The sequence below is a fragment of the Pteropus medius genome, unplaced genomic scaffold (assembly GCF_902729225.1).
Source record: "Pteropus medius unplaced genomic scaffold, Ma_sr-lr_union100, whole genome shotgun sequence".
NCBI classification, from domain to species: domain Eukaryota; kingdom Metazoa; phylum Chordata; class Mammalia; order Chiroptera; family Pteropodidae; genus Pteropus; species Pteropus medius.
The window spans coordinates 11117761-11132527 of record NW_024342474.1 but is presented as its reverse complement, the minus strand read 5'-3'; the positions used below and the strand labels follow the sequence as shown (position 1 = coordinate 11132527).

The following is a 14767-nucleotide window of genomic DNA, read 5'->3' as shown; positions in this document are numbered from 1 at the left end:
TTTTTTTTTTTTTTTTTTTACCACAGCACTTCTCATTCTCTGATGGTTTTTGTTGCTTGATTATTGTGTGTTGGCTTCCTCTTGAATGTAAGCCCATGAAATAAGAAACCTTGTCTGTATCTTCTGTGCACAGCACAGTGCATGGTGCATAGTAGGTGTTTAATAAATATTTGAATTAAAAATTGCTTTAGGAAGACCTTACAATTATAGCGATCATATCCTATACAGAGCATCCTGCCTTCTGTGATAATTTCTTCTAAGCAGACAAATCTTAGTCTCAGTTTATGTCAATAAATAATACTTAGTAAAGAACTTCTGGTCATTTGACTCAAATTGCATGAAACGAAGAGTCCACTGAAAGGGAAGTGGTGTTCTGGGCCAGAGGTAGTTTTCTGTCACTGAAGTAAATAAGATAATTTGAGAGCAACTGATGGGCAATATTCCTAATATTGCTGGACAAACATCACCGTTTATTAATCAAGACAATGTGATGGTTCCATTGCTTGCATCCTTCGGGTGTATAACCCAGGCCAGAGGTTCTCAATCTGTGGAGGTATCATAGTTAAATACATGCTGAGATTGACATTCTATTTAGACTATAGTCCCTCTCAAGTTTAAAATCACAATAAGAGGATCCACATTAAAACTACAGATCAGTAGCTAAATGATTGTTATTGCATTTCTGCCCCCAAGATATAATCAAAAATGTTGACTTTTAAGGTCACAATAATTCATGAATCCCTGTTTGCATTTTGACAACCTTTCTATGCACCAAATGTAATTAAACTTAATAAGCTTTTTTTCCTTTTTAAAATTTTTCATCTGCCACCTATAGGATGCTTCACTTAGTATTGAAAATCAAAGATCCATTTATTGATGCTTTCAACTACCATACATGGAATATTTATTAGGATCCAGTCTTCATTTTGGGTAGAAATAGCAATAAATGAAATGGAGTCTCTGGTTTTGCTTGAGATGTCTGAGTGGAAATGCCAGTAATTTAATAAAAATCACAAATTGAGAACACAAGATGAGCTCTTGGTAAGAGAAAATATGTGGGTCATTTGGCTTCCTGAAATATTTGAACAAGTTTTTTGCATTTACATGAGTAACAGATGTTCTGAAGGTGAAAGCCATGTATTCTGTTCAGTGAAGATAAACGCTGTTAATGACGTCGTTGTATCTGGATATGGCTGTGTGAATGCTAGGGCCCATGGCAGATATTTCTTCCAGTGACCATCATAAACCATGGTCATCAACTCTTAAAGTCACTGCAAATTATAATTCACAAGGTCTGTTCTATCATGTAAGGTCATGTACTATCTAGTGAACTTAATATTGCGAAGGATAAAAGGCATCAATGGGGAATTCTGACATGTCATTTCACTTTTAGCTTATCGTTTGGAGACTCATGAAAAAGCTGTGCATTTTCTTTTGGATGATGATTACAAGGAGGTAATAGGTGATACTGCTGCATTAGCTTTCCCTAATCTCTCTTGATCTGGTCTCTAAACATTGTGTGGCTATGATAGCTTGCAACAACGACTGCTTATGCTAATGTTTCCTATAATCTACTTTCAGTACTTAACGCACATGGTGATTTAGTAGGAAAACCTAGGAAGTGGGGTTATTTTAAAATAAATCAATAATGTGCAACATACTCAAAAAACAGAGGGTCAACATTCAATCAAGTATCAGCTGGTTTGAAGGTTCATTCTATCTAGAAAAGAGACTCAGGAATGAAGTGTAGATGATGAAACTAAGATATTCTGGTGGCCAAATGACTTTGATAGAGTAACAGATGTGTGTTTGTATGGCCAGAGTGTACATGTATTATATATACAGACCATTTTGTTGAGGAATATTGCAATGGTACCAAAGAATTATTTTGTACCTTAATTTATATCAAAATGAGCATTGTTAATAAGTATATCCTGAATTAGGGGAATTATTGAGTTTTTTTTCCAGCTAGAGTAAAAAGCAACTTCCAACCTCCAAAACGTATTTGTAACCTCTAAAGCTTCCTAGCTCAGAGGGAGAGATCAATTGTTTTCTCCTCCTATATTTCTCTCTCTCTCTCTCTCTCTCTCTCTTCCCCTCTCTCCCCTCTCCCTTGACATTGTTGAGTTTTAGAATGAGAAATTTAACTAGGAAATGAAAGATGCATATGTCTCTCTTCTTTTCCCAATTCCTAATTGCCTCCACAAAGCATTTTATAAGAGCATTCATCTGCAAGTGATTTTTTTTTCTTTTTCTTCTGTTTTATAATCAGAAAAAATCTGTAGTTTATTTATTCCAAGGAGAGGACAGCACAATTAAAATGTTTATCCCAAAGAGTGACAATTATGTTCTTTTATCCCAAAGAATGCTAATTATGTTCCAGAAGCTCAATTAAGAAACTGTTATTAGGATTTCTGTACAAATTCAACGTAGAGAGAATATGAATGTCTTCAAGGTCAGTGCTATGGTACAAGCCAAAACAACAACACAACAACAGCAACAATAACAACAATAGCTTTAGCCAAATGTCTGCTGGAAATTTTACAGCTATTATCACCAGATCCCTAAGATGTTCATCAGGCCACAAGGCCACAACATCAGGACAGAGGATACCAGTGGTGTGAGTGAAAATGGTAGAGTAGAAGCAGCTTCAGGTCTTTCCAGTTCAGCAAGTTCAGCACAGGTTGCTAAATGAAGACTATTCTATTCTGGGAAAAAATCTTAGAAAAATGGGGATCAAGAAGACTTTGGAATATAAAGGGTGGGGAGATTATGGTTTATTCCACAGGATGGAATTGAGGAAAGCAAAATGAATTAAAGTAAAAGAAGAAGGAAAGCGAAGGGAAGGGGAAAGGAGTGAAAGAAACAGAATGGGAGAGATGAAGGAAAAAAGGAAGAGAGGAGGGAAGGAGAGAGGGAGAAAGGAAAGGGGAGAGGAAAAGAAGAGAGATTATATAGTATCAGTTGTTATGGCAGTAGGAAGACTTCTATGAGCACCTAAGATGATGGGATTCCTGTGAGATTCCTAGAATCCTAAAACCTCTTGTCTTACTCACCACTCACAAAGACCAGCACACAGACAGACATTCACCTGTTTTTTGACACAGAACAGTCTTTACAAATATTTTTAGCAGGTTGTTGATTTAGAAGACTATTAAAGCCAAAAGCTTTGGATAACTCTGATTTTCACTTACATCTTGAGCTCTGGTCATTACATCCTGAACCTCGGCTTGGTTCTGCTGTTAACCAGTTTTTGAGTTTCGCCTTACGGATGAAGGGATAATTCCTAGATGTAATGTGAAGGACTTTGAAAGACCAACCTTCTCATTGCCTGCCACAGTAAATAAATTTTATTATTTGGTGTGTTATATGGTGTAGGTAAATAATTGTTGGACACTTTTTCAATGGACAATTTGGTTTAATCATAATTTTGTGTTTGTGTAGTGAATGTCCCAAAGGGTAGGTTTGATCTATGTAGCTACCACTGGAATTCTGTTATGTTAAGAAAGGTTTATTGGTTAGGAATATTTTTTCGCAAGTGACAAGAAATCTAATCCAAACTAGAAAAAAATTTATGGCTCAAGAAACGACACTTCTGTAATATATCTAGCTTTAGGTATGATATTTATCAAAGGCTCAAATAATCAATCAGGATCAATCTCTCAGCTCTCCTTCTCTGGGGTGACTTCATTCTCAGACTGGTTCTGTCTCTTCATCTCAACATGGTTTCCTGAAACTCCTGGAGTGTCATCCTTGCACGTTCATATTCAGTGGAAAAAAATGGACTCTTTCACAACTTTCAGTAATATACCGGGCATTCCTATGATTAGACCAATTTAAGTACTCACTTCATCCTTGAACAGTTTTTGGCTAGCTGTTAATGTTGGAGCCAGAGAGTAAAAGGTGAAAGATCCATGATGGCCATTCTATAAGTAATAATAATAAAAAAGGAACTATAGGGTCAAATTCTATTTTATTTTCAAGAAAGTCCAGAAAAATAACTTTTGTAATCTACTTTAAAAATTGGGTTAAATTTTTGCTCTTTTCTTAACATACCCGAAATCAAGGGTCCCCAACCCCTGTGCTGCAGACCAGTACTGGTCCATGGCCTGTTAGGAACCAGGCCACACAGCAGGAGGAGAGCAGCAGGCAGGTGAGCAAGCAAAAATTCATCTGTATTTGCAGCTGCTCCCCAGTACTAGCATCACCACTTCAACTCCACCACAGATCATCAGGCATTAGATTCTCATGGAGGCACTGGTCCCTGGTGCCAAAAAGGTTGAGGACCGCTGCCCTAAATGCTTTGTGTTAAACTGTAGGATCTTACATAATCACCTTTCTTTTTATCCCAAACATTTGCATTTTGCAAAGCTTTGTGCTTAGACTTTCTAGATATTATTGTACTCCTGAAAAATAATCTTGAAGTAGAAACTCCATTCTTGAGCTGGGCATTCTGACAGTCCTAACTGTCACCATCTGTTGCTTTTCTCCATTCCTGGCTACTAAAGCAGCAAAGAGGATGCTCGAACACATGCTGGAAATGTTACAGGTCAAGCTCAGGCAATGTCTGTGTGAAGTTTCAACACTGGACCACTTAGTGCATCTGCTTGTTTTGGATCATTTCGACTCAACATTAAGATGACTGAAGTCTCAAGAGAACTGGTTTAATTGGTTATCATATTAATTGGACACTGACTATCCTCATCTACAGAGACTGTTTTAATAATATCTTTGTTTTGACTCTAAAAGTAATGTACTTTTATAATTTTAGAATATTTAGGACATGGTTCTATAGTGTAGCGGTTAGCACGTCTGCTTTATACGCAGAAGATCCTGGGTTTGCACCACAGTGGAACCATGGTCCATGGTCTACCCTGAACAAGCCCGATGTCTGATCTCAGAAGCTAAGCAGGGTCAGCCCTGGTTAGTACTTGGATGAGAGACCACCTAGGAAGACCAAGTTCTGTAAGCATAAATAATAATAATAATAAATAATAATAATTTTAGAATATTTGGAAATATAGAGAAGGAAAAAGAAGAAATAAAAGTAATCCTTAACTGTTAGAAACAATGTCATCTTGATATATGTATCTATACAGTCTTTTATATAGATGGGTATAGACTTTTTTTTACAAAAATGTGGAATCTGTATACATAAGGCTTTGTCTTTTTTTTTTTTTTACTTACCTTACATTATGGAGAACTTTTCATGTCATTAATTATCTTTATACAGCATCATTTTTCCAGTTCTAAAAATTGCATTGTATAATAGATTTTATAGTTTTATGTATTGACTTATATTCCCAACACTTTCAATGATTTAAGGCAGCTAATTATAAGGAGAAATAAATATCGAATATATCAAATATATATTCTTTTCATTGCAACTGCCTAATTAATATTGAGAGAATTTAGGGAGCTTATCTTAAGGGAAAATATGAACTCTCTATATAATTGTAATATGAGATCTATTTTTTTTCACTTGGCCAAATTATGTATGTTCTTTGCTTGAATCTTAAGCAAAGGAAATATTTAAAGTAACCGAAGAAGTTAGCAGGACCAAAAAAAGAGAGGATATTCTATTAAGAGCATATAAAATGTTCTATATCAGTACTTTTCATCGAGGAAGATGGAAAGTACTGTGTCTTTTTATGTTGCAGCCTAAAATTTACACAATAATGTAATGCAAAAAGAAATGGGCTCTGCAGATGAACAAAGAGAGTATGTTTTCTTTGGGATAAATACTTACTTGTCAAGTCTCTAAAAATTGCCCTTTGATTTTCAAATTGTTAAAAACTCTTCTCTTGTACCTTCTGTGAGTGTCCCTTTTTCTTTCTTTTCTTTCTCTTTTTTCTGTTTTTCTCTAATCATGCGTATAAATCATGCATAGGTTTTCTTTTTTTTTTTTTTTTTTTTTTAAACTATACTATGCTCTGCTTTAAAATCTAACTGCTAATGGATAATTATCGTGGGTTTTCTGGGCATCTGGCCCCTCCTGTGCATGATGGGATCGGCACCGTTTAGCAAATGCTTTAGTTCTCTCAATACGATCCCTACAATTCAGATGGTAGAAACAGTTTGTTCCTTTCTCTTGTTTTACGAAAACATACGAGCTAAAAATCTCTGGAAAGGTCTCTCCCTGGGCAAAGTTCTGAAGCTTACTCATTAGTAACTTTTACTTTTAGTAACTGAGAGCAGCACAGCTGCTGCTTCACGCTTTTCCTGGGTGACCACATGGCCACCTGGGAATCAAAGTTTCATCTCCTGCCCTTTCATTCTTTTCTTCCAAAATCACATTTCCACAGGCCAGGAATATTCTAGGAAATCCCACTGCTAACACTAAAGTATAAAGGGAAAAGTCCTGTGTTTTCCCTCTACTCTCTACATTACTCTCAACACTTCACTTGTGACATTTTTGGCCACCAAATATGATGGGTTTCCCACGCCAAGCAAGTCTGTGACACCAGCTGGGTGCCCTACAACTTAATTTAGCTCTAACACTTTCTACTTAGAAATATCAGCAGACCCTTTTACTTGCTAGATTACCAGTTTATTATAAAAGGATGTAACTCAGGAACAGGGGAATGGAAAAGACGCACAGGACGAGGTATGTGGGAAGGGACCCAGAGCTTCCATGCTCTCTCTAGGCATGCGGCAATCCCAGCACCTCCATGTAATCACCGACCCGGAAGCTTTCCAAACCCTGTTTTAGGGCGGTTTTTATGGAAGCTTCATTACATAGGTATGATTGATTAAGTGATTGGACATTGGTGATTATTCAACATCTAGCCCTTTCTCCTCTCCAGAGGTTGGGGAGTGAGACTAAAAGTTTTATTCCTCTAATCACTTGGTTGGATCTTTTGGCAACTTGCCTCCATCCTTAGGGGCTTTCAAAAAGTCACCTTATTAACATAAATTCAGGTGTGATTGAAAGGGCTTGTTATGAATAACAAAAGACACCCATTTCACCTTTAAGGCTCTAGAATTATTTCAGGAACTGGACACCAAAACTGAATACTATAACAAATGATGCCCTTATTGCTCTTATATAGGAAACTGCAGGATTTTAGGAGCTATGTGCCAGGAACTGGAAACTTACCAAAATATTTTTTCTAATTATAAATCACAATATCACATCACCTTAACTATTTATCATTGTCTTTTCATAAAGTAGATTGATCATAATTTTATATTGTAACCATTTTCTAAATTTTTTTTTTGAAGTATGAAAATATAATCCAGCCATTATTTATATCCCAAGTTGTCTCTTTCCTTTCCTATCTGCCCTATTTGGACAATTTGAATCCAGAAAAATAAGTCAAGAAGCCATCATCAACTTTATATAACTTTCAATTTAGTCTACATTTTCATATAATCTAGTCGTTTAACTGAAATAATAAGTTAGCACCGGATAACTTCTAAGAAAATAGAAAGTAAAGACCTACTTTGAAGGATAGGCCGAATGTTCACAAACAGTTTCTAAGAATTAAGTGTTTAACCAGGAACAAGTACATGTTGGTTCTTTGTGCTTTAAGCCATTAAGCTGTTTTCTCTTTTTAAGGAATATTATGTTTTGGTTTTTGTTTGTTTGTTTTTAAAGCAGGAACTATTGGGCAGCAAATAGCAAAAAAAAAAAAAAAAAAAAACTATATTGAACAGGCCACTAGGAAAATATTTTGAATGTAGGATTTTAAAAATCATCAATCATATTTTGTGGGCAAAAGAATTTTTAAAAATTTTCTTTATATGTGACAAATGATGGTGTCATTAATATTCTTAAGATAATTTTTAAAATTATAAGGTCAAATGAATAAAATCAAGGCTATGCCAAGCTGGATTGTGAAAAATAGCCAAGTTCTAGGAAATAATATATTTTTGGTGAGTAACCAGTGTAAGTCATGGAGACTGGAAAGGAATATGTAAGTAATACCTTCAAGGAACCAAGAATAAGTAGGGACAACTGGATTCTCAGACATGCAAAGTTCTGAATGTACACCTAATCCTTGCTCCTTGAAATGTTCATTTAATCAAAAATATTATTGAGTGCCTCCTAGGTCCTAGGAAATAAAGCAGACTCTAGGGATACAAGGGTAGCAAGATAAACAAGATTATTGCAATTATGTAGTTCACATTCTAAAGCGAGAAAGACAATAACATAAGTAAACAACAGCATCATTTCAGATGGTGGTAAGTGCAATGAAGAAAAGAAAGTTATGTGGCAGGAAGAAAGTAGTGGGGCCACACTATATTGGGTATTGAAGGATTCTATTGGATAACGAAGGATACTTAGGAACTGAATCAAGGTTTTGCTCCTAAAAGGAAGCCATGTGGTAGAATAACTTTGGAGTCAGCAGAACTGTGTTGGAATCCCAAATTATATACTCACTAATTGTGTTTCCTGCAGTGACTTAACATCTCTGTATTTCAATTTCCCCATTTGTAAAAAAGTGATACTAATAATATCTATTTTATGAAATTGTTAAGGGAATTGAATGAGATAAAGCATTAAAAGCACTTAGCATCATGCCTGACACATTATAAGATCCTTATAAAACCTGGAGGCTATTATTAGCATTATATGGGACAATGGAAAATATAACTCGCTAATCTTACTACCAAGAATTCTTGTATTTCTCCTAAGCCACTGTTTGGCTTATAATTATGTCTTTTATATGCTGTGAATCACTTTTCCCTCTTACTCTTGACTGCTAAAAAGCTGAGAGCCAAATTTGTGGTCTATCTCCAGCAAATATAGAGAACTTTATTGAGTGCCTTATTTATTTTGTGAACTAACTTCATTCTTGGCTGGATGTTTTCTTTTCTTTACTCGTTTTCTTTCTAATTCAATTTCCTCATTTCCTTACTTTTTATTCAACTTTATTTTGTATTATACGTGTTTTTGTAAGCCGCCATAAATCCCATAAATTCTGTAACATGTTTTGTCTAAACAAATAGTCACTATAACAAAATAGCAAACAGTATGGACAAGTTTAGTCTGAATGTTACACAGCAGAAGATCCCCTTACAGGGAGACTTTGTTTACCAACTGGGTTTGAAAAAATGAGAAAATACAGTTAGTATGAAAGAATTACAATGGGTATAATGATATCTTTGGCTCACTGCTCAGTCAGGGAACAATCTTCATTCTCATTGAGAGCCATTTAAGACAGTGGGAACAGAATGGTTTCAGAAGGAGACATCTGGGTTCACATGCCTGTTCTGCCACTACCTTTGAGATCTTGGGCAAGTCAATGAACATTCTGAGTCTTTGTTTCTTCATTTTAATGGTAATTGTAATATCTGACGTGGCTACTTCCTTTGATTCTTTCTAGAATCAGTGAATTTGCCACTACAGCATAATGCGTTGTCATAATGCCAACTGTCACAGTTGAGGTGGTGGTGGATGATGATAATGTCAATTTTGTTGCTGATCTGTTCAGATCTTAGTATCATAATCCCAGTATTGTAATGGTCTTCACGCCTTATACCAATCTAGGAGGTACCTTTCATACTGTACTTTAAATCAACAGCATCCCCCAGAGCTGTGCATCACACAGGCTACACAGCCACATGTTGTGGTCCTGACTGAAACCCTATTTATATTCCATTGCTAATTACCTGGGTTCTTGACATTATCTTCCTTTCCTGAGTGTCTACTTTGTTCAGACAACCAGCCCTTCAGTTCCTCTGAGCCTGGAGACTTGCCTTCTTACAAGTTTTGTCTTTGAACTCAGATCTCACAGCCTGCCCACACCTTTACCTGCTGGTAACTTTTCATGTTGTCATGGGCCATCTTCTTGTAAACCACCCACCTGCCACTCTTACCTGCTGAAAGCCTAACCGTCTTTTCCATCAGCCAGAATGTGCTTACACCTACTCGATGTTCACCTCTGGTTTCCTGTTCCCAGATGCAACTCCTTCTTTTCTCCTAAAGTTTTCTCAAGTGACATAATGTATTCATTGCCCTTAAGTTCCCAACATTAGCTATTAGCTGTATTATCGGTAGCTACTGTTACAAAGACTTTTCTTTTTTAAAGGTATTATTAATCCAAATGCCAAATAATTTATTGATAATATAATAATGTATTAATAACCTAACAATTTATATCCAAATTATTAGGGAAATCAAATAATAAGGATTCCATACACATAAATACATACTCTAGGTAATTGAATCTTACCTTTTTAATTATGGAGAGACATAAATCTTTATTACACATTTCTATATTCTAAATACATATTTTTTATTGTTGTTTTAAAAATTAAGTCATACTTATTTCACCACTTGCTTTATAAAATAATGATAGGTCATAGATATACCTCAGAGTCTTTAGATATAAATTTAGACTTCTTATAAATAGTGGCATAATTTTCAAGTTTGTGTATTCTATACTTTCTTAAACTAGTCCTCAGATTCAATGTATATCCATGATTTTTTGCAGTTTTTTCTTTGCGTATATGTTTTATATTGGCCACAACCAAATTGCTGCAATAAACATCTTTTATATACAGCTTTAGAAAAAGAGGAACATATATATGTGCATATATATATAACACATACGTAAATATATAGTTCGTTCACTTATATATTTTATTTTTATGAATAAGAGATTTTCAAAAGAAAGAGCATTTGCCTTAAGAATATTTTCACTATTTTATTGCGAACTTATTATTTTCTGGACAATTGTAATAATTTACCCTTTCACTGATAACGTAAAAAGGTACCTGATTGACTGAAAGTCTCTCCAGCAGCTGGTGGTTATTCTTTTTAATTTTTGCTGACCAAGGGAGTAAAAACTGTATCTCATAATTGCTTACATTTGCATTTCTATGACTATGAAGAAGACAGCATATTTAATGTGTATTTGATTTTTTGGATTCCCTCGCATGCAAATTGCTTATTCTTATCTTGTGTATTACGCTGATTATCTTTTTCTTAACAATGTGTAGAAGTTTTTTTGTTTATTGGGAAATGTCTGCCATACAGGTTGTATATATATTTTTTCCCCTCGGTTGTCATTTCTCTTTTTTTATGGTGTCTTTTGCCATACAAAAATTTAATTGCCTTGTGTTCAAATGTTTGTATTTTCCTCCTTTAAAAAACAACCTTTCATCATTGTCTTTTTTTTTCTACTTTACAATATACCATCACCATTCTTATGAGGGAGGCAGATTTAACTCATTTATCTTTCTCTAGTTTCTTTATACGTGGATAAACTTATGCGTAAGTGAGAAATCATTCATTTTATTTTTATTACAATCATTTTTGTTCAATAATTTTTGTTGCTTCCTTCTCCTCTTTATTCAGTTCATCTTCTTCTGTTGAACCCTCATATTTTCCTGGTCATTCAGCCTAAGAACCTAATGTGTAATCTTCCATTTATTTTCTCTATGCTCATGTAATTGTATACAAACAGATACATCCCACATACATGCATAATCACACACAAGTGTGTACATATATATGTACATATACCTATATCGGGATTTTTGTTATTTTGTGTTTCACAAAAATGGTATAATATTATATAGACACTTCTTTGCTTTTTTCCATTCTTTCTTCATGATACGTCATGGAAAACTTTTCTAATCAATAGTCACGCCTAATTATTTTTTAACAGTGCATGATACTTCATGGTATAATTATGCCATAATCTATTCAACCATTCCTCTACTAATGGCAATTCACATTGTTTCCACCCTTATGTTTGGCCCTATGAATAATGTTAGAAAAACATCTTTATACTGCTATATGCTAGTGCTTTTTCTTTCTATGGAATAGATTCCCAAAAGTGAGACTGCTAGGTTGAAGTAATAAATAGCTGGATTTGTTTCCCAAAAGATAATAGTAATTTTCATTTCTACCAATAAGTACTAAAGTAGCCACCCTTCATTCTTATCAGCAACAGTGTTAATCACTCTTTATTTTTGTGACTGTGACTGATAAGTGTAAATATATATCTCATTACTACTTCTAGTTTCTTAAAGAAGCTACCAAGAATAGCTTGCCATTTCTAGATGACTCCAGATCCATTGTCTTTCTTTATGTGCAGTGTTAGCTTTATGTGTTTCCTGACCCCTTGAAGATCTCAGTGTAACTACCTATGCCTGATTCCAGTGGCCTCCTGAGCTACAACTTCACTTTACCCACTTGTTTCTCTCTGATATGTTTGAAAAGTTTGGCCTTTAAAACCAGAGGACTGTATTTGCTAAAACATTTAAACATGAGTCAATAGGACTCCCAATGAAGGCCCAGAGAATATCATTTACGATTTTAGCTTGACGTTTTAGTTATCACTAAGTTCTTAAGGAAAATTCGCCTTCCGAAAATATGTTTCTAGCTAATAACAGGCAGTTAAAAGGATTGGGTTCTGTATTTTAAAACCATTGGGCACCATTGTCAGTATACTTGGAGTTCATAGCCTCAGAATTCACTTATCATATGACAAGGAAAATTTCTAACCTCAGATCACTAACTTAGAATATGATGACATTCTGACAAATTCTGTAATGCCAAACTCTATGCTTGTCACTCACTCTCTCTATATCCTGCTGCCATGTCACTACAATTTATAAAGACTCTAGTCTTTCTCTTGTTTTAAATGGTGGTGTCCAGGAACATTTATTTTCTCTCCTACCTCATGATAACTATGCCTTTGCTATATTCTTATAGTAAAATTGTAACCTAGACAAATGACCCCAGTAAAAATGGAGATAGTGCACAGGAAGGGGAACATGTGGAGTGTGGTTCTGTACAACCAGCACTCTCCCAAGAAATCTAGTCTTAGTCAAAGTATTCTAAACATTTTGGTTCCATAAGTTCATTCATAGTGAGATAATCCCTTAGCTTTCTTAAAGATTTTTCATTGATCATTTGAATTCCTTGGCTTTGATTTTAGACTCAACAAAGCTAAGTTCTATATAAGACTGAGTGTCCCATTTATCTTCACGTCAGGGTGAAAATACTCCAATGAAATGGGTTTTAAGAATTCTGATTCTTATGTAATTGTTTCTCGTTATAAGTGAAATCACTAGATACCCAGATTTCCTAGGAATTTTGATTACCATGAGTTTTCTCTCAGAGTTCCATCATGTTTGGGCACTGACAGGAGGGAGTGCGTCTCAAAGCTTAGCTCCAAATCCTGGAAAGTTGGTAACCTGATCAGTTTACCACACAATGAAACCTGGCTTGTTCTGACTACTTGATCTCCAAATTATATAAGTACTAGTAGAGGATATGATCTTACATACCACTGTCTAACTTATTTATTTTGCAGATAGGCCCAGAACTATGAGGTGGCTTTCTCGAGACTAAAAGCTTATCAGAGACCAAAGAACCTTGAATCAGATCATCTGAATCTAAATTTTTCTTATGAAAATTTAGGATATTAACATCTTTCCTGTTTCTTTCGCAGAGATTTTAGTGAGGACCAAGTGAATCAATGTATATGAAAACACTTTGAAATATTTATGTTATGCACAAATGTCAGGTATCATACAATAGGTTTAAAGTTTGGTGTTGTATTTCTTTTAGTGAGAACATCAGAAATCTCTGAATAGATTATAATAGCCACCATTTATTGAGTCACTATCAATGAATAGTCCCTTCTACCAAACTCATCTCATTCAGAGATATTCATAGTAACACCTCTACTCTTTCTTTAAAAGAGTGGAATAGTTGACTCTGCTGTAATTTCTCTGAAAGACATTTAAGATGGGTAATACATCATGGTCCAGGCCATGAAGCCAAGTTTTGAACTCAGGTAGACCTTTCAAGTATCTATGTACTGACCATGCTCTTGGAACCTATTTTATGGTTCCTGCTCTTGGAACCTATTTTATGTGCCATTACATGATCTTGTATAGAAATATGAGTAACTGATTTTCAAGCATGAAATAAAAGGTATATACTTCTACTTACATTTTTATTTAAATGACCTTTAAAACATAAAATGATTAAAAAATTAAATATTACTCGTCATTTCTGTTCACGGTCATGGTGAACAACTTATACAAGTGCTGTTGGGGAGGGAAATATTCTCCCCACCTTGAGTTTTTATGGCTTGACTAATCATAAAATTGACCCAAGACCAGATTAACAGGAGAGAAACCAATTTAATATGTGTACACTGGACATCATAAATGATGCTCAGAGAAATGACCAAAGCAAGCAGCTGTTCACATTTTTTAGATAAAAAAATAAAATTTTGAAGAATTGACAGGACAAAGAAACCTAGATTTGGGTGCTCATTAGTGAAGAATCTAAACAAAATTAAGGCTTGGGGTAGTAAATTAGTAAAAAAGTAACAAGATTTGTTTATACAGGCATTTTGGCCCTGAATTTCTTAACTCTAGCAAAAAGGATGTCTCTCTCAGCCGCCGTGAAACAAAGAGGGCACCTTTTATTGGGGAGATTTGTTTTTCGCATTCAAGGGGACAAAAGAGGGTCAATGTGCCCTTCTTTTAGCAGCTGCTTTTCAAGTCACTTTAATAAGAAATAATATACCAATATGCCTTGGGCCCAAAACATGCAGCTAAAAAATAAGATTACTAAATTTATCTTCATTGTTTTCTATTCAGAAAGATGAAGTCTATCTTTTAAAAAAAATCGGTTTAAAAGAGGCACTCTGAAAGCCAGTGTTGTTACCTCTCTAATCAATTCCAGCCTTCTCCATTTACTATTATTATGCTCCTTTTGGGAATGAGGCCAAGGTGTGCTCTGAGGTGATAAGAGATTTCTTGCTCAAAACTATATACTCTAGTAGCT

General features: G+C 34.9%; 1 protein-coding gene across 1 annotated transcript in view; it reads left to right on the top strand.

Moving 5' to 3' along the window:
- The window catches only part of PTPRR (protein tyrosine phosphatase receptor type R), a 222931-nt gene that overhangs the window by 18496 nt on the left and 189668 nt on the right, over nucleotides 1-14767 (top strand). The window lies entirely within an intron of this gene.